Source organism: Triticum dicoccoides, chromosome 1A (assembly GCF_002162155.2).
Source record: "Triticum dicoccoides isolate Atlit2015 ecotype Zavitan chromosome 1A, WEW_v2.0, whole genome shotgun sequence".
In the NCBI taxonomy this organism is placed as follows: Eukaryota; Viridiplantae; Streptophyta; class Magnoliopsida; order Poales; family Poaceae; genus Triticum; species Triticum dicoccoides.
In genome coordinates this window covers 68,586,824-68,608,068 of record NC_041380.1, presented here as the reverse complement: position 1 = coordinate 68,608,068, position 21,245 = coordinate 68,586,824, and the positions used below count along the sequence as shown (strand labels likewise).

Sequence of the window (21,245 nt, the reverse complement as noted above, 5' to 3'; positions counted from 1 at the left end):
ACTCATAAACTCATAATATCGATGGTCATCGAACGTTAAGCGTGCGGACCCTACGGATTCGAGAACTATGTAGACATGACCGAGACTCATCTTCGATCAATAACCAATAGCGGAACCTGGATGCTCATATTGGCTCCCACATATTCTAAGAAGATCTTTATCGGTCAAACCGCATAACAACATACGTTGTTCCCTTTGTCAACGGTATGCTACTTGCCCGAGATTCGATCGTCAGTATCACCATACCTAGTTCAATCTCGTTACCGGCAAGTCTCTTTACTCGTTCCGTAATGCATCATCCTGTGACTAACTCATTAGTCACATGGCTTGCAAGGCTCATAGTGATGTGCATTACCGAGAGGGCCCAGAGATACCTTTTCGATACACGGAGTGACAAATTCTAATCTCGATCTATGCCAACTCAACAAACACCATCGGAGACACCTGTAGAGCATCTTTATAATCACCCAGTTACGTTGTGATGTTTGATATCACACAAGGTGTTCCTCCGGTATTCGGAAGTTGGATAATCTCATAGTCATAGGAACATGTATAAGTCATGAAGAAAGCAATAGCAATAACTAAACGATCATAGTGCTAAGCTAACAGATGGGTCTTGTCCATCATATCATTCTCTAATGATATGATCCCGTTCATCAAATGACAACACATGTTTATGGCTAGGAAACTTAACTATCTTTTATTAACGAGCTAGTCAAGTAGAGGCATACTTGAGACACTATGTTTGTTTATGTATTCATACATGTACTAAGTTTCCGGTTAATAAAATTCTAGCATGAATAATAAACATTTATCATGATATAAGGAAATATAAATAACAACTTTATTACTGCCTCTATGACATATTTCCTTCATCAAATGCATTTAAGATGTCTAGCTTTAGCAGGATTGCAGGCTGACGAAGTGCTTGCAGCTGTCTTGCGAAGTGCCTGCAGCTGTCTTGCGGTGCTCTGAACCATCATGAAATTATCATGCAGAGCTTGCCCTTTGACAAACGCGCTTCGATGAATGCCCACCAGGTGCGGCAACTCCAGCGCAAGGCGGCGCGCCAACACTTTGTCGAAGATCTTCGCCATTCCAACACAAGGCAACTTTACAAAAGCTTTCCCTGATCGAAAAGCGAAACTTGCCAAGTAGTGCATAAAATTGTTGTGATTTTCTTTAAAAAATTGCCACCACGTGGTCTGGATCCAAGGGTTGTTGGGATTCCCTGGACCTGGCGCTAGGCGCTGGCGAATGAGCCAATGCGCAACCCCATGCCCCCAGCGCGCCCGTTTTGGGTCAGCCAAGTGCGGGCACCCTTTTTAAATTTATTGTTTTTGCTTTTTGTTATTGTATTTTTATTCTTTAAATAATTCGGATTCTAAATAATTTTAACAAAAATATCCAAGAAATCGTAAATATTTGTGGATTTTTTTGTGATTTAAATACATGTTCATGATTAAAAAATTAATTTTCGGGAAATTAAAAATGTTCATCATTTTTCAAAACTGCTCATGATTTTAATGAATGTTTATGTAATCAAAAAGTGTTCATGAATTTGAAAACATGTTCGGAATTCGAAAAATATTTGCAAAATAAAAAAAATGCTTGTGAGTTATAAAAAAGTTCATCAATTCAAAAAATATTCATGAATTTCAATAATTGTTCGTCAATTCAAAGCATGTTCACTAGTTTCGTATAAAATGTTCAGAATTTTATTATATGTTTTCAAATTTGTAAGAAATGATCACAAACTGAAAAAATTCATGATTTAGAAAAATACGAATTTTAGAAAATGGTAGTTAATTTGAAAAAATGTTCTTGATTTCATAAGAATGTTGGCGGGTGCAAACATATTCATGATTTAAAAATGTTCAAGGTTTCAAAAAATAAAAATTAAGAAAAGCAAAAGTACAATAAAATGAAAACCAGAAATAAAATAAAAAAGAACTAAAAAACACTTAAATGAAAGAAGGAAGAAAAGAACGAAAAATAAAAAGTAGAAAAAAACCTAAAGAAAGAGAAAAACCGCAAGTATTTCCCAAACTGTGCGTAGTGGCGAGGGCGGTCGGTAACTAGCAACCTATGCGTCAAACAGGATCCCCCTATGCAGGGAAAGTTTTCTAGTTATCATTTGCCATATAAAATGGCACAGTGAACGAACCCAGCGTGCAACAAAATGGTAGAACTGGGCCGACCCAAGTGGCTCACCCTGCGGGCATTGCCTCCACGGGCGTCAAACTAGGATTCACCTCTATCCACCGCCCAGAAAACCCCTCGACGAATCGGCAGTAAATGGCTTGAATCTGGCGCGCGGCAATTTGATTGATTCAAAACTGTAACTATTTCAACTGGGCAGCCACCGTAGTTCAAATCAGAGAAAAAGTGGTAGCGGTGTTCTTGCATTTCTAGTTCTACTGAACGAAAAAATATCCAAAAAAAATGAACAAAAAACAAGAACTAAGCTCCATTCGGAGCGGAGGGGGTAGAAAACAAGGGAATTGAAAACTTCACAGAAATGTGCTTCCCCTGAGTCCTGACTAGGGGAAACCTTGGAACGTGAAACACAGGGACGTAGTTCCTCCGTATCATAATATAAGTGCATTTTCAACTTAGGTTTAGTGTAAAAACGATATTTTCAACATTAATTTAGTGTAAAAAATGCTTTTATATTAGGAGTAGAATTTTGCTGCACGTGAACGAGTAAAACCCAAGGAATATGAGGATAAAAGCGAGTGAATGCATTTGTCTCCAACTATATGAAAATATAAATGTTTAGCTGTACATGCAGGCCGCCCGTTTGACACTCACATGCAAGGATTTTTAAATACGGCCGACTGACACCTTGCATTGGGCTTCGGCCCAAACATTGGGTTGCAGTAGATTTTTTTCATTCCCGTGAAAAGTACAGGATGGGTAAACTTTTCTGTGGAATGAGCGAGGACGTTCCTTCAAATCGGACACATCATAGATTATTTTTCCGAGAAAAACCAGACCTATAAAAATTCCTGCAGACCAAATGGGGCCTAAACGACTGATACTGAACCGACCATAAGTTTTACTGATAGATAACATGAAAAGGTCCACACCATGATAAGTTACACAAGTTCAAGCAAGCTGAAGGAAAGGAAAACATCACACAAAATAGAATTACAGAAAAGAGTGGCCTGCCGCATGCAAAACACTTTGACCTCAGTTGGTGACGGTCTGCTGGATCACTTTGGGGCTGTTTGGTTGGAGACTCAGGGGCTGTTTGGATCCCAACCTAAGCATGCCACGCCTAAGGTGAGGCGTGCCACAGCCCCTTAGGCGTGCGTTTGGTTTTGAACAAAAGTTAGGCTCGCCACAACGTCAAGGGTCGTCCGCCGCTGAAATTTTGCCAAAAAGTGTGGCGCTCGTTTCGTCCGCCACACTCGCCGCGGCGCGCAAACTGAGCCACAAAAGTCCCCGTGAACTGATAAAAGTCATCGCTTCCCTGTTCGTCCTCAGTCCAAAAGTCCCCCACCCCTTCAGTCTTGACCCCATGGCTGAGAGCCCTTCTCTCTCCCCTTCCAGATCCAGCTGAGGACGACCTTGCCGCCGCACTCGATCTGCTCCTCCCTGGTACGAATCCTCATCACCGCAGCATCTATCTCCTCCACCTCCTCCATCTCCTCCATCTCATCACGTCAGATTCATCTCATACATGCAGATCTGGGCGTCCTTGATTTTCTCAAGAGAAAAATACCAGCTTTCTTCCGTGATTTGTTGGATTTCCCGTTGCTTGTTCCTGCCCTTGTTGCATCCAGACTAGGAACTTCCATCTCATAGTGAAAGGTCAACTATTTGTTAAGAGGAAAGGTAACACCGTAATTCCCCTTTGCAATTGTTGCATGCTTGTACGAGTGAGATTATAAGTTAGTAATATCTTGTAAGTATGTGGTGTTGATGTAAGATTTGACATCTTTCTGTGTTCTTTTCTTAGATATGTATTGTACAATTTATTGTCTGAGTAATATACTGTCCTCTGTATAATTCGCGTTGGATAAAAAATTTATATATAGTTCCACTCACTGATGTCATCTGATTTTTTAATGCTATTATTGTTTCATAGATGGACCAAAGAACATTATGCTTACAGTATTACATGCATTATTATCACTACTACATGTGGAGGAGAAGATTGCTTGCTGCCATTATTGTGTGTTTAGGGATGTACTGGTACAAGATTAATGTCCGAAAAAGGAAGAGAAAATCTATAACTTATGCTCCCATGTTCGAACGAGATGTTGAAAGGATGTCACGCCTGAAACGTATGTATTATGGAACCGAGGCTAATTGCATAAGTGAGCTGCGCATGCGGAAATTTGTTTTTCACAAATTGTGTGCCAACCTGAGACGTCGTGGTCTACTGGTAGACACATTCCATGTAACTGTGGAGGAGCAAGTTGCCATGTTCATCCATGTTGTGGGTCATAACTGGAAAAATAGATCGATTGGTTTTGAGTTTTATCGATCGGGCGAGACTGTTAGTAGGTACTTCAATGCTGTTTTAGATGCCCTGTGTCTCCTTGCTCGTGATGTCATATGCATCAGAACCATCGAAACACATTCGAAGATAACAAGTAGCTCCAGATTTCACCCTTACTTTGAGGTACATCCAAAATTATTCACAAGTATCTGCAATGTATTTATAGGTTCCATTCAGTCTGTTTGAAACTGGTTCTCTCTTTTCGTAGGGATGCATAGGAGCTCTGGATGGTACTCATATACCGGCATGTGTGCCAATCCACATGCAAGATAGGTTTAGGGGTAGAAAGTCCTTTCCCACACAAAATGTGCTAGCAGCCGTTGATTTTGACCTAAGATTTACATATGTTCTTGCTGGATGGGAGGGATTGGCTCATGATTCTTATGTGCTCCAAGATGCCCTATCACGTCCCAATGGCCTTAAAATACCAGAAGGTGGGATTCTAACCCATGGCTTCAAACTGAAACTTTCTTTAGTTCTTAGCTAATGTGTTAGCATCATCATGATGTAGGTAAATATTTCCTAGCGGATGCGGGATATGCTGCAAGACCCGGTATACTACCCCCATATCGTGGTGTCCGATATCACCTAAAGGAATATAGGGGAAGTAGAGTGCCTGAGAACCCAAGGGAGTTATTCAACCATCGCCATTCCTCACTTAGAACAACCGTCGAAAGAGCATTTGGTACCTTGAAGAATCGATTTAAAATATTTGCAAGTCAGCCATTCTTCCCTCTAAAAACACAAGTAAAAATTGTGTTTGCTTGTTGTGCGCTCCATAACTGGATCCTAGATGATGGTCCTGATGAGTATGTCTATGATGATGCTACTTGGTACTCGGCCCTTCCACGGAGTAGACGACACCGTCGTGACGTTTACCAGGAGAGCCAGGCATGGGCACACAAAAGGGATGTACTAGCTCAAAAAATGTGGGAGGATAATTTAGCAGCTCAAGATCAAGATGATTAAGAAGTTAGTATGTAAGGCTGATGTTGATGGGTTTTATTTTAGGTTCCATTCAGTCTGTTTGAAACTAGAGTTCTGCCTTATTTCTATGTATCAAACATGAGTGCTATTTTGTTACATTTGGTCATTATGTATGTGATTCATGTGAAACTATGTTGGTTGTACCTCTGTAAACTTATATCACTTATTTTATCTTTAGTAAATTGTTGGTTGTTTCATGCTTATTTGCCTCACCTATTATCTTTTAATTAAAATGGCTCACTGTATGAGAAACAGCGATGGCCAAGGGAAAGGGGAAGTCTGATGGTGATGGGTGCTCTCGTGAGAGGACTATTTCCTGGGCTGATAATCAGACCAAGTTTATGTTGGATTGGTGCATTGAATACATGAAGGAACAATATGCGGGATTTAGGTTCAGGAAGCATCATCTTTTGAAGTGTGCTGATGCTTTAAATAGAAAATTTGCTATGGGGGTGACACTTGCTCAAGTTGATCGTCACTTCAGGCACTACAAAGAAAATTGGAAGTACATTGTTGCCGCAATTAGCAAGAGTGGCAATGTTTTCGATGATATTAGATGTGTGGTAACTATCTCCGAGTTTGAAAAGTCTTGCCTCAATGTACGTATAATTTAGTTTCTTTTTAAAACTTAATATGGCTAATTTAATTAGGATCTTAATGTGTGTGTGCTTGTAATGCAGGATAGAGCAAGGCGCTTGCTTTCTAAGCCCATCAAGTTCTACAATGAGATGCAGGAGCTATTCACAGGCACTACTGCTGATGGTTCTTTGGCCATGGACCAGCATACATGCACAATTGATTCCGATGACTCGGACAATGATGAAGGGTTGTATGATCTCAACTGCTATCCACAGTATGAGGGCCCTCTTGAGGAGGATTCTGACACTTTGCCAACAACACATTGTCCTAAAAGACCTCCAGTACCTGTAGGTGGTGATAATTCAACATCTAGCACTAGCCGAGTTGGTAAGAAGCGCCCAAGAGGTAGCAAGTCACCTACTAAGAAGCCACCAAGAACCAAGAGTCGTTTCATGGAGTCCGCTGAAGAAATCAACTCTACATTGAGGTCACTCCAGCAATCCCTTGCTGCCGCTCCTCCTCCAATGCCCCAAGTTGTTGATCCTTATGCTAGTTTATGGAAGAGGTTGGAGGAACTCCCAATTACCACAGATCAAAGAATTACTGTTGGTGTGCACTTATCTTGCAAGGACAATGAAGGTTTGCGTGGTTGGTTATGCAGTGCAAGTGAAAAAACTTTTATAACTTGGGTTTGCAAGTTCTTTGCTGACAAAGATCATGTTTATAGCAACATGTGAAGTTATCTAGTTGCTAACTTGTCATGTCTAGAAGTTGGCAACCTGTGAAGTTTAGAAGATGGCAACTTTTGGTATTTAGGAGATGAACTTGTGCTACGGCTACTGCTTTTGGGAAGTAGATCTTTTGATGTGTGGTGAAACACTTTAATGTAACTTGGCCAGAACTTGTGTTATTTCTATGAATGACTATCACTTGACTTTATAATGATGGACGAAACTTGCACGTATCTATCTTATTTTCTATCTTGATTATGAGTTTGCATTTTGAATTATTTTGTACAGATGGGATTAATAGAAAATGCTCCATGTTACTTTTTATGGTTATTATTATTGCGACAAAATCTTCTTACATTTACTGGAGCATGTTGTAGTATGATTGCTTTGCGAGACAAATGGCAAGTAATCTCATCACCGTGGAGTCTAGCAGTAAGGTGATTCTAACCACCTGTGATAGGAAACCGTGGCAGAAAACCAAACGCAACCATAACTTTTTTCCTACTAGCCACACCCGTGGCTTGCCATAATGTGTGGCAAAATCAAACTGTTTGGTTGGTAGCCATGCCTTAGGTTAGGTGTGGCAGATTTTGTGTGGCGTGTGTTTGGATGGCTTCCACAAATGTTTGGCAAAAAGTTATGGTTTGCGTTTGGTTTTCTGCCACGGTTTCCTGCCACAGGTGGTTAGAATCACCTTACTGCTAGACTCCACGGTGATGAGATTACTTGCCATTTGTCTCGCAAAGCAATCATACTACAACATGCTCCAGTAAATGTAAGAAGATTTTGTCGCAATAATAATAACCATAAAAAGTAACATGGAGCATTTTCTATTAATCCCATCTGTACAAAATAATTCAAAATGCAAACTCATAATCAAGATAGAAAATAAGATAGATACGTGCAAGTTTCGTCCATCATTATAAAGTCAAGTGATAGTCATTCATAGCAATAACACAAGTTCTGGCCAAGTTACATTAAAGTGTTTCACCACACATCAAAAGATCTACTTCCCAAAAGCAGTAGCCGTAGCACAAGTTCATCTCCTAAATACCAAAAGTTGCCATCTTTTAAACTTCACAGGTTGCCAACTTCTATACATGACAAGTTAGCAACTAGATAACTTCACATGTTGCTATAAACATGATCTTTGTCAGCAAAGAACTTGCAAACCCAAGTTTCAAAAGTTTTTTCACTTGCACTGCATAACCAACCACACAAACCTTCATTGTCCTTGCAAGATAAGTGCACACCAACAGTAATTCTTTGATCTGTTGTAATTGGGAGTTCCTCCAACCTCTTCCATAAACTAGCATAAGGATCAACAACTTGGGGCATTGGAGGAGGAGCGGCAGCAAGGGATTGCTGGAGTGACCTCAATGTAGAGTTGATTTCTTCAGCGGACTCCATGAAACGACTCTTGGTTCTTGGTGGCTTCTTAGTAGGTGACTTGCTACCTCTTGGGCGCTTCTTACCAACTCGGCTAGTGCTAGATGTTGAATTATCACCACCTACAGGTACTGGAGGTCTTTTAGGACAATGTGTTGTTGGCAAAGTGTCAGAATCCTCCTCAAGAGGGCCCTCATACTGTGGATAGCAGTTGGGATCATACAACCCTTCATCATTGTCCGAGTCATCGGAATCAATTGTGCATGTATGCTGGTCCATGGCCAAAGAACCATCAGCACTAGTGCCTGTGAATAGCTCCTGCATCTCATTGTAGAACTTGATGGGCTTAGAAAGCAAGCGCCTTGCTCTATCCTGCATTACAAGCACACACACATTAAGATCCTAATTAAATTAGCCATATTAAGTTTTAAAAAGAAACTAAATTATACGTACATTGAGGCAAGACTTTTCAGACTCGGAGATAGTTACCACACATCTAATATCATCGAAAACATTGCCACTCTTGCTAATTGCGGCGGCAATGTACTTCCAATTTTCTTTGTAGTGCCTGAAGTGACGATCAACTTGAGCAAGTGTCACCCCCATAGCAAATTTTCTATTTAAAGCATCAGCACACTTCAAAAGATGATGCTTCCTGAACCTAAATCCCGCATATTGTTCCTTCATGTATTCAATGCACCAATCCAACATAAACTTGGTCTGATTATCAGCCCAGGAAATAGTCCTCTCACGAGAGCACCCATCACCATCAGACTTCCCCTTTCCCTTGGCCATCGCTGTTTCTCATACAGTGAGCCATTTTAATTAAAAGATAATAGGTGAGGCAAATAAGCATGAAACAACCAACAATTTACTAAAGATAAAATAAGTGATATAAGTTTACAGAGGTACAACCAACATAGTTTCACATGAATCACATACATAATGACCAAATGTAACAAAATAGCACTCATGTTTGATACATAGAAATAAGGCAGAACTCTAGTTTCAAACAGACTGAATGGAACCTAAAATAAAACCCATCAACATCAGCCTTACATACTAACTTCTTAATCATCTTGATCTTGAGCTGCTAAATTATCCTCCCACATTTTTTGAGCTAGTACATCCCTTTTGTGTGCCCATGCCTGGCTCTCCTGGTAAACGTCACGACGGTGTCGTCTACTCCGTGGAAGGGCCGAGTACCAAGTAGCATCATCATAGACATACTCATCAGGACCATCATCTAGGATCCAGTTATGGAGCGCACAACAAGCAAACACAATTTTTACTTGTGTTTTTAGAGGGAAGAATGGCTGACTTGCAAATATTTTAAATCGATTCTTCAAGGTACCAAATGCTCTTTCGACGGTTGTTCTAAGTGAGGAATGGCGATGGTTGAATAACTCCCTTGGGTTCTCAGGCACTCTACTTCCCCTATATTCCTTTAGGTGATATCGGACACCACGATATGGGGGTAGTATACCGGGTCTTGCAGCATATCCCGCATCCGCTAGGAAATATTTACCTACATCATGATGATGCTAACACATTAGCTAAGAACTAAAGAAAGTTTCAGTTTGAAGCCATGGGTTAGAATCCCACCTTCTGGTATTTTAAGGCCATTGGGACGTGATAGGGCATCTTGGAGCACATAAGAATCATGAGCCGATCCCTCCCATCCAGCAAGAACATATGTAAATCTTAGGTCAAAATCAACGGCTGCTAGCACATTTTGTGTGGGAAAGGACTTTCTACCCCTAAACCTATCTTGCATGTGGATTGGCACACATGCCGGTATATGAGTACCATCCAGAGCTCCTATGCATCCCTATGAAAAGAGAGAACCAGTTTCAAACAGACTGAATGGAACCTATAAATACATTGCAGATACTTGTGAATAATTTTGGATGTACCTCAAAGTAAGGGTGAAATCTGGAGCTACTTGTTATCTTCGAATGTGTTTCGATGGTTCTGATGCATATGACATCACGAGCAAGGAGACACAGGGCATCTAAAACAGCATTGAAGTACCTACTAACAGTCTCGCCCGATCGATAAAACTCAAAACCAATCGATCTATTTTTCCAGTTATGACCCACAACATGGATGAACATGGCAACTTGCTCCTCCACGGTTACATGGAATGTGTCTACCAGTAGACCACGACGTCTCAGGTTGGCACACAATTTGTGAAAAACAAATTTCCGCATGCGCAGCTCACTTATGCAATTAGCCTCGGTTCCATAATACATACGGTTCAGGGGTGACATCCTTTCAACATCTCGTTCGAACATGGGAGCATAAGTTATAGATTTTCTCTTCCTTTTTCGGACATTAATCTTGTACCAGTACATCCCTAAACACACAATAATGGCAGCAAGCAATCTTCTCCTCCACATGTAGTAGTGATAATAATGCATGTAATACTGTAAGCATAATGTTCTTTGGTCCATCTATGAAACAATAATAGCATTAAAAAATCAGATGACATCAGTGAGTGGAACTATATATAAATTTTTTATCCAACGCAAATTATACAGAGGACAGTATATTACTCAGACAATAAATTGTACAATACATATCTAAGAAAAGAACACAGAGAGATGTCAAATCTTACATCAACACCACATACTTACAAGAAATTACTAACTTATAATCTCACTCGTACAAGCATGCAACAATTGCAAAGGGGGATTACGGTGTTACCTTTCCTCTTAACAAATAGTTGACCTTTCACTATGAGATGGAAGTTCCTAGTCTGGATGCAACAAGGGCAGGAACAAGCAACGGGAAATCCCACAAATCACGGAAGAAAGCTGGTATTTTTCTCTTGAGAAAATCAAGGACGCCCAGATCTGCATGTATGAGATGAATCTGACGTGATGAGATGGAGGAGATGGAGGAGGTGGAGGAGATAGATGCTGCGGTGATGAGGATTCGTACCAGGGAGGAGCAGATCGAGTGCGGCGGCAAGGTCGTCCTCAGCTGGATCTGGAAGGGGAGAGAGAAGGGCTCTCAGCCATGGGGTCAAGACTGAAGGGGTGAGGGATTTTTGGACTGAGGACGAATAGGAAAGCGGTGACTTTTATTAGTTCGCGGGGATTTTTGTGGCTCAGTTGGCGCGCCGCGGCGAGTGTGGCGGGCGAAACGAGCGCCACACTTTTTGGCGAAATTTCAGCGGCGGACGACCCTTGACGTTGTGGCGAGCCTAACTTTTGTTCAGAACCAAACGCACGCCTAAGGGGCTGTGGCACACCTCACCTTAGGCGTGGCACGCTTAGGCTGGGATCTAAACAGCCCCTTTGTCTTCCTCCATGGTGCCCAGCAGCTCCACCACCCGGGCCTTCCACATCTCGACCATCTGGCCACACCTCTTCACGCTGGCGTCGCACACGGTGCACCTCTCTTCGCAGCTCTTGCGCTGCTGCTCCAGCTCCGAACGGAGGCTTACCAGCACGCTCTCCCTTTGCTGGAGCGTCTGCTCCATCTCGGTGATGCGGACGACCAGGGTCTCCTTGTGCTCCGTGACGCGGACCACCAGGCTCTCCTTGTCCCGCAGCTGCAGCTCCAGCTTTGCGACCTGGACGACAAGGGTCTCCTTCTCCTGTAGCTTTTGCTCCAGCTCCGTGATCCGCGCCCTTGCCCTCTCCAACTCCGCCGACGTCACCTTGGAAGTTCTTTCCAAGTCTATGGACGTCCTCTCGTCTGTTGACGTCCTCTCCGTCACCTCCTCTGAAGTTCCTTCGAAATCTGTGGACGTCTTCTCCGTCACCTTCTCTGAAGTTCCATCGAGGTCTGTGGACGTCGTCTCCGTCACCTTCTCGAAAGTTCCTTCTCCGTCTCCGTCGGCGCCGATGGAAAAATTTGGTGTTAGCATCACCATCTTTCAAATTTGCAACCCTTGCACACTGGCCTTGATAAAGCACCTGGCCCTGACGGCTTCACGGGTCTGTTCTTCAAGAGGTGCTGGGGGGTCATCAAGCATACGGTCATGAGGGTGGTCCAACGCTTTGACTCCCTTCACATAGACGAGCTCCACTGGCTAAACTCTGCCAGTGTTGTTCTATTGCCCAAGAAGGAGGGGGCTGAGGGCATTTCCGACTACAGGCCCATTAGCCTAATTCACTCCATTGCCAAAATCATCGCCAAAGTACTATCGCTCCGGCTTGCAGCACTTATGGATGGTATTGTCTCGAACGCCCAAAGCGCTTTCATCAAGCGGCGCAGCATCCATGACAACTTCCTGTATGTGAGAAACTTCGCGCGGAGGTTACATAAGTGCAAAACTCCGGCCCTCCTCTTCAAGCTTGACATCAAGAAGGCTTTTGACTCGGTGAAGTGGGGATATTTCCTGGAGCTTCTCCAACGACTTGGGTTTCCCACCAGATTTCGTGCTTGGGTTGCTGCTCTTCTCTCGACATCATCCTCCCGCATCCTTCTCAACGGTCTGCCAGGGCCGCCCATCAAACATGGCAGCGGGTTTCGGCAGGGGGATCCCCTCTCCCCCCTGCTATTTGTCATTGCGATCGACCCGCTTCAGAAAATCCTTAATCTGGCAACAACAAAAGGTCTCCTTCGCAAGGTCCGGGGACGGGGCCCCGAGATACGGACTTCGCTTTATGCTGATGACGCGGCCGTCTTTGTGGCTCCTCTCAAGCAGGACATTGACAACCTTGCAGCGATCTTGAGAGGCTTTGGAGAGGTTACGGGCCTCTGTTGCAACTTCCAGAAGAGCTCGGTCATGCCAATTAGATGTGCCCACATTCATCTTGAGCCAATCCTTGGGAGCTTGCCGGCCACCCGTGCGTCATTCCCGGTCAAATACTTAGGCCTCCCGCTATCGGTCTGGCAGCTCAAGCGGGTGGATTTTCAGTATCTCGAAGACAAGGCGGCCGGAAAATTGGTTACTTGGGAAGGCCAAAACATCACAGCTATGGGCCGCACGGCCCTTGTCAAATCAGTCCTTTGCTCCCAAGCGGTGTTCTCAGTCACACCGCTCATCGTGCCTAAAGGCACTCTTCATAGTCTGACCAAGCTTGAACGGGCTTTTCTCTGGTCAGGTGCTGACAAGACTACGGGAGCCAAGTGCAAAGTGAAATGGGACACAGTTTGTAGGCCCAAGGAGTATGGTGGCTTGGGGGTGCTTAACTCTGAAAAATTTGCGCGTGCCCTTCGCCTTAGGTGGCCTTGGTTCGAATGGAAGGAGCCCCACAGACTGTGGGGTGGTTATGGCAACCCCTGTTCGGAGGATGATCTCAGCTTCTTTTATGCCTCCACCACCATTACTCTGTGAAATGGAGCCAAAACGCCTTTCTGGGATTCTCCTTGGCTCCTTGGCCGTATGCCCAAAGAGATCGCCCCACACATCTATGAGGCCTCCAGGAGAAAGAACTGGAAGGTTAGGGAGGCTATTAGAGGGAACGCTTGGATCTTCAAAATCATCTACAACACCGTCATCACCGGAGATCACATTCGTGAGTTTTTCACTCTTTCGATGCTTCTGGATGACGTCCATCTTGATGAGCATCGGGAGGACGACATCACCTGGAAGCATTCCAATGATGGGTGTACTCGACAGCCAGTGCTTATAAAGCTCAATTTCTTGGGTTAACCTTGTCACCAATGGATCGCATGGTCTGGAAAGTTTGGGCTCCTCCGAAGATCAAATTCTTTGCCTGGTTGGCTATCCAAGATAGGATCTGGACTGCGGACCGCCTGGAGAGGCGCGGGTGGGCCAACTGCGGTCTGTGCCCTCTTTGTTCTAGGGAGCAGGAAACAGGTGCTCATCTTCTCTTCAAGTGCCGCTTCACTATTCGGCTTTGGAGGTCTCTCGCGGCCAAGCTCGGTCTTCATCACATTGAGACCTCCAGGTGGCATCTTCATGGCTCCGTCCTAGATTGGTGGGAGGATGGTACTGGGAGCCACGTCCCCAACAGGAGTGCCCTGGCCTCCCTAACCCTCCTTGTCTCCTGGACCATCTGGAATGAACGTAATGCTAGGGTGTTCCGACACAAAAGTGCTCCGCCGCCTATTCTTCTTAACACAATCCTGGAGGAGGCCAAGCTTTGGGTTACAGCTGGAGCAAAGAAACTAGGGCGTATTGTATATCGAGAGTAGTCCGCATGCCGTGCTTAAGGTGGTTGTTGTAACACTCTTATCTACTCTCTCTTATTTAATCGATGAGGCAAATCTTTTGCCTCCGTTTCGAAAAAAAAGGTTCCTTCGAGGTCTGTGGACGTCGTCTCGGTCACCGAAAGTTCTTTCGATGTCCGTTGTGGTGTTCTCCGTCCTCATGTCTGTGACGATCTTGCCATCCATGGTGGATATTGTCTCGATGACCTTTGTGCGCTTCTGAACGACGCTGGCTTGCACAATAGTCTGACAGGCGATGCAATAATTGCCCAACAAAGACATAAATAATCAGGATGCTGTTTTTTCTCAGTGAATAATATAATTACATGCATGTATGAGAGGATATATTTTATGTCTCACCGAGTAGAGATAACGGTTCATTTCGTAGCTGATGTCAGCTGTAGCACCTTGAAAGGAGGGCAATTCCACGTGCATCATCCTTTTGACCATGACTTGCAGGTACGCCTCTGCCTCAACCCTAATTTCGGCCGCATTAGAGATTGCAGAGCCTTCATTACGCTTCCTTAGAACGGTGGCATGTACAATGGCCTGCAGATGCGCGCACAATAAGCAGCACTCTCTCCGTTCATAAATAAGCGTACATTTAGCATTTAAAATTTGTTCACAAAAAAATGTATTTATATCTTCTTAGTAAAAAATATGATTCTCTCTCATCATACAGTAATAAAAAACAGTAATATTTAACACATGATCTACTCACTTTTCACATGCACTTAACTCACTGGGATGAGGTAATTAAAGATGAGAGAGATGGTGTCTTGCACCTTTCCACTGCATTTTTTACTCTACTTTATAATTTATCCTAAAAAATTTATTTGTAGACTTATTCCTAGACGGGGAGTGTATATGCAACTTTTTTCTAGAGTCATTTTACAGTGCATCCGGACGATATGGACCGTCCGTCGGAGCGAAATCGACGGTCCAGATCCGATGCAATACACTGATGTCACGTGTATTATATCAGACTCCGAGGGGCATTTTCGGGAGAAAAAAATATTTCGAACTGATCTGATTTTCCCTCCCAAATATTTTGAGGGTATTCTCGGTATGAATTTGAGGGCTATTTTTGGTTCGATATTTATCCCGTTCGCTAGGGTTTATGCCTCGCCGCCGCTATGGTTTTGATCCTCGCCGGCAGGATCTAGCCGCTCGTCGCGACCCCTCCCTTCCTCGTCGCCGGCAGGATCTAGCCGCTCGTCACGGCCCCTCCCTCCCTCGTCGCCGGCAGGATCTAGCCGCGCGTCGCGGCCCTTCCCTTCCTCCACCCCAATTCCCTCGCGATCTCGCACCGCATTTTCAACGAACACGAGAGGAGGCCCACTGCCCTCCCCGCGGCGGCCGCCGGCAAGAGTCAGCGCCATCCCACCTCCCAGTTCTCCATGCAGGTGCCTATAGCCACAAGGTTATAGGCAACCTCTTCCCCACACCCCAATTGGTTGTTTGCGTCCTCTACATATCATTTCTCAGCCATGGCTGCAGCTTCTATCTGGTCATGCATCTCGTCCGATGGCAAGGTGGTTGGGTATGGATCATGTTCTGTGGGACTAGATGAAGCCGGCTGTCGGCCTCGACGGCCAGCCCCATTCGTCCACCCCCGACTGCTCGATCTACGAACATTCAATCGTTGCATTCAACATGTATTCTTTCAATTTGGCTGATAGGTGAGATTTGGAGATCAATGGAGATGATAAGCTATTAATTTTGGAATGTACTATAAACAATTCATAGCTTATGTTGCTCAATATTTATGACGCTCGCTTCTTCTTGTGCAATTGCTGGACTGGGATCAACAGACTTGGCATGTGCTTTATATGAAAAATTAGATTCACATGGGATATCCACCTTTTCAAGATTGCTGTTAAGTCTTATTATGATGTTTTAGCCTTGTTAAAGGGAGAGTAATGGTCCTCGCAAAAAGCAGAGAGAAAGGAATGAGCATTCGATTCTTCCATATGTTGCATATCATTCTTTCGTGTTTAGTTATGTCCAACATTTGTTACATGCACACACTTGACAAGGTTAGTACAAGTAGTAATTTTTCCTCTGTTTTGCTGGGCTATGACAGAACATGCTATGTGATTTCCTGAGGCAGGATGGATGTACCATGTCCACACCACTGTGCTCCTGAAGGTGATCGCTTCAATTCAGCGTTGCAGCACCTGCAGAGGCCCCCTATGGTACGTGCTTTTACTCTTGTTATCATATGCTCTTTTTTTGGCTTTGCGGCCTGCCTACGAGACATAGCTGGGATTGCGTGTTGAATCAGGCAGTATTTTTGACTTCTGTTGTGAGGCTATGCTCATGCTTTAATAATTTTTCTCTCGTATGAAAATAGACATATCATAATCCATTATTCTTCTAGGGTTTCCCCAAGAACCATTATTGTCACATGGTAGTAAAAAGCAAATATAGATTTCTACGAGATCCCGTAGAGACCAAATTTATTTCAAGCAAAATATAGTAACCAATATTATTGAAGTTTTACAACTTGACTCATGCGCAATGGACTAATAACACGGCTAGGAAACCTTCTTCGGGACTAAAACCCAACCACACCTTACTCTATCGCTTTATGGCCAAGTGTACACTCCACATGTAAGAATGAACCACAATGCTGGACTAACTGCTTGCATCCTCGTCGTGTTCAACCGCAGCTGCATCCGATTGCCTAGCATGGTACTGCCTGAACCTAGTCCCGTATTTCATTTTGTTGTAGGGTGAATCGACAAGCACAACGGGTAGCTCTCTTCTGAATTTGTCGATGTAGGCCTGCGTGCGAGGATATGTTAGTATCGTTCCATATGTTTTAGAAAATGACAAAATTTTAGGTGTTACTTTACGTACTTTGTCATATTGCAACCTTAGTTTTACTCCCATAAATAATTCGATGTTCTTCAGCATGTACAGTGCACTACAAGAACTGCAACATTTTATGTTGTTAGATCAGCATTTTAGATATTAACAATCTAAAACAAAAACAAAAGCTAATATTGTTGACTGACGTCTCATCGGATTTTGGCACATTAATATTCTGTACTGGCCATTGCGTCACGTTAATGTCTTCCCATGCATTGCTTTCAATCCCATTGACTCGCATCGCTGCTCTCAGATGTGCTTCCATCCCACGTACCTGCAAGCCCAATGGGATGAGAAGTTGCCTACGACTAATACTTACATACGATGTTAAATCCTTTCTTATAATTAAATATGTTGAAATTCTCACCATGTTATTTACTTCTTTGGGTATCATACAGTGGAAAAGTGAATCAAGAACCTGAATCTCCTTTCTTATGGGGTTTACGACCACAAGGAACCAGTGGGTGTATAAACTTTTCGTAGGTAGGAAAACCTGGAGTGCACAGATAATTAGATCAACGTGCATAGTAATAAAAAAATCTGTTCTACGTCAGCTTAATACACCATATCATGTTTCAGGTAGGTGGTACCTTGTGTTGTTTCAGGAATGCCTACCAAAGCGTCCTCGTAGCATTCCTCTATCCTACCATCTCTTTCGAGCTTAGCGACGCCGGCCACCCTCTCAATGTAAACAAGTTGGCCGTCCCTTGTGTCAATTGGTTGATCATTACGCATGAGCTAGATCGCAGCATCAACCACCTACAAAAATAATCAAGTTAATTGTATTGTACAAATATGAAACTTCATAAACAAATTTGTGAAATACTATCTTACTTCGTCACCCAACCATACGCCATCTTCAGATTCATCTTTATGGGTGAGGCATTGCAAATGCTTTGATAGCACGACAATGTCATCAACTAACACCATTTGTTTTTCACGATTTGTAGTGTTGATCAGTGACGCCACGAAATCCTGTCGAACCACGTCTAGCTGGTCCCTCTGGGTTTCAGGAACTTCTGACCTCTTTTTTAAGTTGCTAGAGCCAATTTTCCTCTTTTTACTGTTCGTGTCCTCAGAATCATTTGTACACTCTGATGGAGTCTTTTTTTTCCTTTTTTTCTTCTCAGTGTCGTACGAAGCATACTCGTCATCCTTAAATAATTGCAATACCACCCTTTTCTTTTCGCCCCCATGATTTGGTGGTGTCGATCCAACCATACTTACTTGTTGCTGCTTTTCAAGGATTCATCATGGCTGTCATCATCTGTGAAGGCACGAGGCTCTTCAGGATCTTGCGACCCCGTAGCCTTCACAGAGTGCTGCTTACTCCGCCTGTTGAACGGATTCTGTCAGACGAAATAAACGTGTGTTAGCCTTTAGCAGATTCTTGCTCAATTATAGGTAAAATGTGCATCACCTGGAAATCTTCAAGGCTTGTGGTGGCTTTGGAATGCATTTTGTTATCAAAACTAGGAGCTCCCTGGATATCATCCACCTCTTTCAGAAGCTTATGAATACCACTGAGATCCTGTTTGATATTTGCAGCAGCTCTTTCGAATGCTTCATCCTGTACGTGGAAGATCAAATGTTATTTCTGAAACAACAATGATTGTTTCATAATTAAGTTAACATGCGTACGTCAAAATCTTCATTAAGGTTCTTCATGGGGGGCTTCATGTCATCATTTTTTATTCCCTGCTTACAATCGTGCTTAGCATCGACCTCCGTGACATCCTTTTGTTTCGCCTGGTCAGAAGCCTGCTCAGCATTCTCAACAGAGGCCTCCATGGGTGTGAACGAGCCCCGAGGTCAGATTGATGTATGTCGTCCACTCCTGGAAATATTCCATCGTGTTTTAAAAAAAAAATACATGTTAGTCTGGGGTGTTTTGATAGTAAACTAAATTAGAAAAAAACTTGTACACGTAAATTTCCAATTATATATACTAATCTCATAATTCTAGGCTTACCTTCAATTCTTTGATGAGGTCCTCCGTGAGCTTGCCATTTGTACGGGTACGCCTAAAGCACTCATCCATTTTCTTTTCAAGGGTGCACATCCTATGGTTTTGTTCTGTACCGGATTCCCGCACGAGGGAGGCAACTTCTTGCAAATCAGTTAATACACGTCCGACGAGTACCTTAATCTGAGACTTTGAAACAGTTAGAATCATATAACTTCATACTAGTTGGAATGTTACAATATATATTTGTGCCTTATGTAACTCATTTACCTGACTGCCAGTCTTCGATTTGGCCAGCGTACCATCTCGTGCTGGAATGAAAGGCCTCATCAGGTCCTCAACATACTGCAGTTTAATGTTGTTAGTATGATTTAGAAAATATATATGTTACGTAATCCAGGCAATGTGCTGACATTTTACCTCTCCAACTCTCAGATAATTATTCTGGATTATATTGTCAACCTTTTTTGCCTTCTCCTCGCTCCAGTTCTGGATCAGCGGCCTTAACCTTGATTCATACGAGATGCTAGAGTCCAATTGGTGCACTCTGAACTTCTCGTAGTACCATGTCTGCATGACAACAAAAGCAGTTTACAAACATTCCCGTACATTATGTAATGTATGTTAGGTAACTGGTAATTGTACTACTACAAATTACTTGCAGCAGTGGTAGATTCCCCTCCAGAATTGCCTCACCATTTACAAAATTCTTCACGCTATCCATAAGATAGTCAAGCGTTAGCTGTCCAAGATTTGTGCCCTTTATCGTCTCAACGTTTCTAACAATCCCAATATATTTGTTATCCACATACTCCTCTTTTGTTCGGCATACATATTTGCATATGGTGTACAACACAAATGGCCTGATAAAATTTGGTGCGCTGTCGACTTTCATCTTGGCTAGCAATCCTCTGAAAGTTATTTTGGTGTCATTACGGTCTTTCAGTTTCTTCCACAACTCCATATTATCATCAAGATTTGAAGGGACGTGCTTCTTCCCATGGCAGGGCATGCCTATTATATGCGCTACATCTTCTAGTGTGATCCTACATGGTCTCCCATTGATGATAAAGGCATCCTGCTCTGCATCATATGAATTAGCGATGGCCAGGCAGAGTACACGTCTAATTTTGATGCTAGGTGTCTTGAGAAGTCCACCCAGTCCTATCAACTGGATGTACATCCTTTGCTGCGTGTTTAATCCATTTATGAACTCCTCATATGGCAGCAAAGAAGCATCCTGGGTTCAATGGATGTGCAAGTGTGATTAGATTCAGCATGGTATACAATTTAAACACTCATACAGACGAATACAACTTATTATATACCAACACAAAAATTGTGCTCTACGCTACTACATGAGGTACAAGCATGATGAGTTCCATGTATGTGCAAATACTATCATGTGATTCAGCTTGGTTACGTTTGAACGGTCATCTAAGGTAATCTCCATTGCAAGGCACTTATCTGAAATAAAATAAACATTGGAAAATAAAAAAACTATCCAACCGTGGTCTCCTCAACTCTAGGCGCTAATCATGGTCAGTAGTATGGAATTAAAACATGGGCCATCGATGCCTTCCATGACTCGTGCGGAAGGAAAAAAAGAATGCAGGCGCCCACTGCACTAATTGGCATCGACAAGACCAGACGCTAAGATTTAGCCTGGAATTAATCAATGAACTGCCAATCTGGTAGGAAACAAATCCTAGCGCCCTCCCCTAACGCCCCCAACTTAATTTGTTTAAAAACATGCTTAGTTACATGAATATGCAAACAACGAGTGGGGTCGCAGCAAAAGATCATGCGAGGAAGATCGTGGCACGAAAAATAGCAGCGGCTGAGATCGTGGGGAGTTACCAGAGGACCCATGTTTGGCTCCGTCGTTCGGTCTTGCTGGATTCCTGGGTTGCTCCGTCCTTCTGTCTTGCTGGTTTGGGCGGCGCAGAAGGACGAACTATGATCTACGAGGTTTCAAAGGATCCCTATTTATAGGGATCGTAACAACCCGGACATATATCTACGTATAGATTTCTTTGGTTGGAGGAAATCAAGGGAGGGGACCTAC

General features: G+C 43.3%; 2 pseudogenes; one reads left to right on the top strand and one right to left on the bottom strand.

Annotated features, from left to right (window-relative positions):
- The first annotated feature begins 5,757 nt into the window (after nucleotides 1-5,757).
- Nucleotides 5,758-6,565, top strand: LOC119351549 (annotated as a pseudogene).
- A 1,621-nt stretch (nucleotides 6,566-8,186) lies between these two features.
- LOC119351533 lies at nucleotides 8,187-8,994 on the bottom strand (annotated as a pseudogene).
- Nucleotides 8,995-21,245: the final 12,251 nt, after the last annotated feature.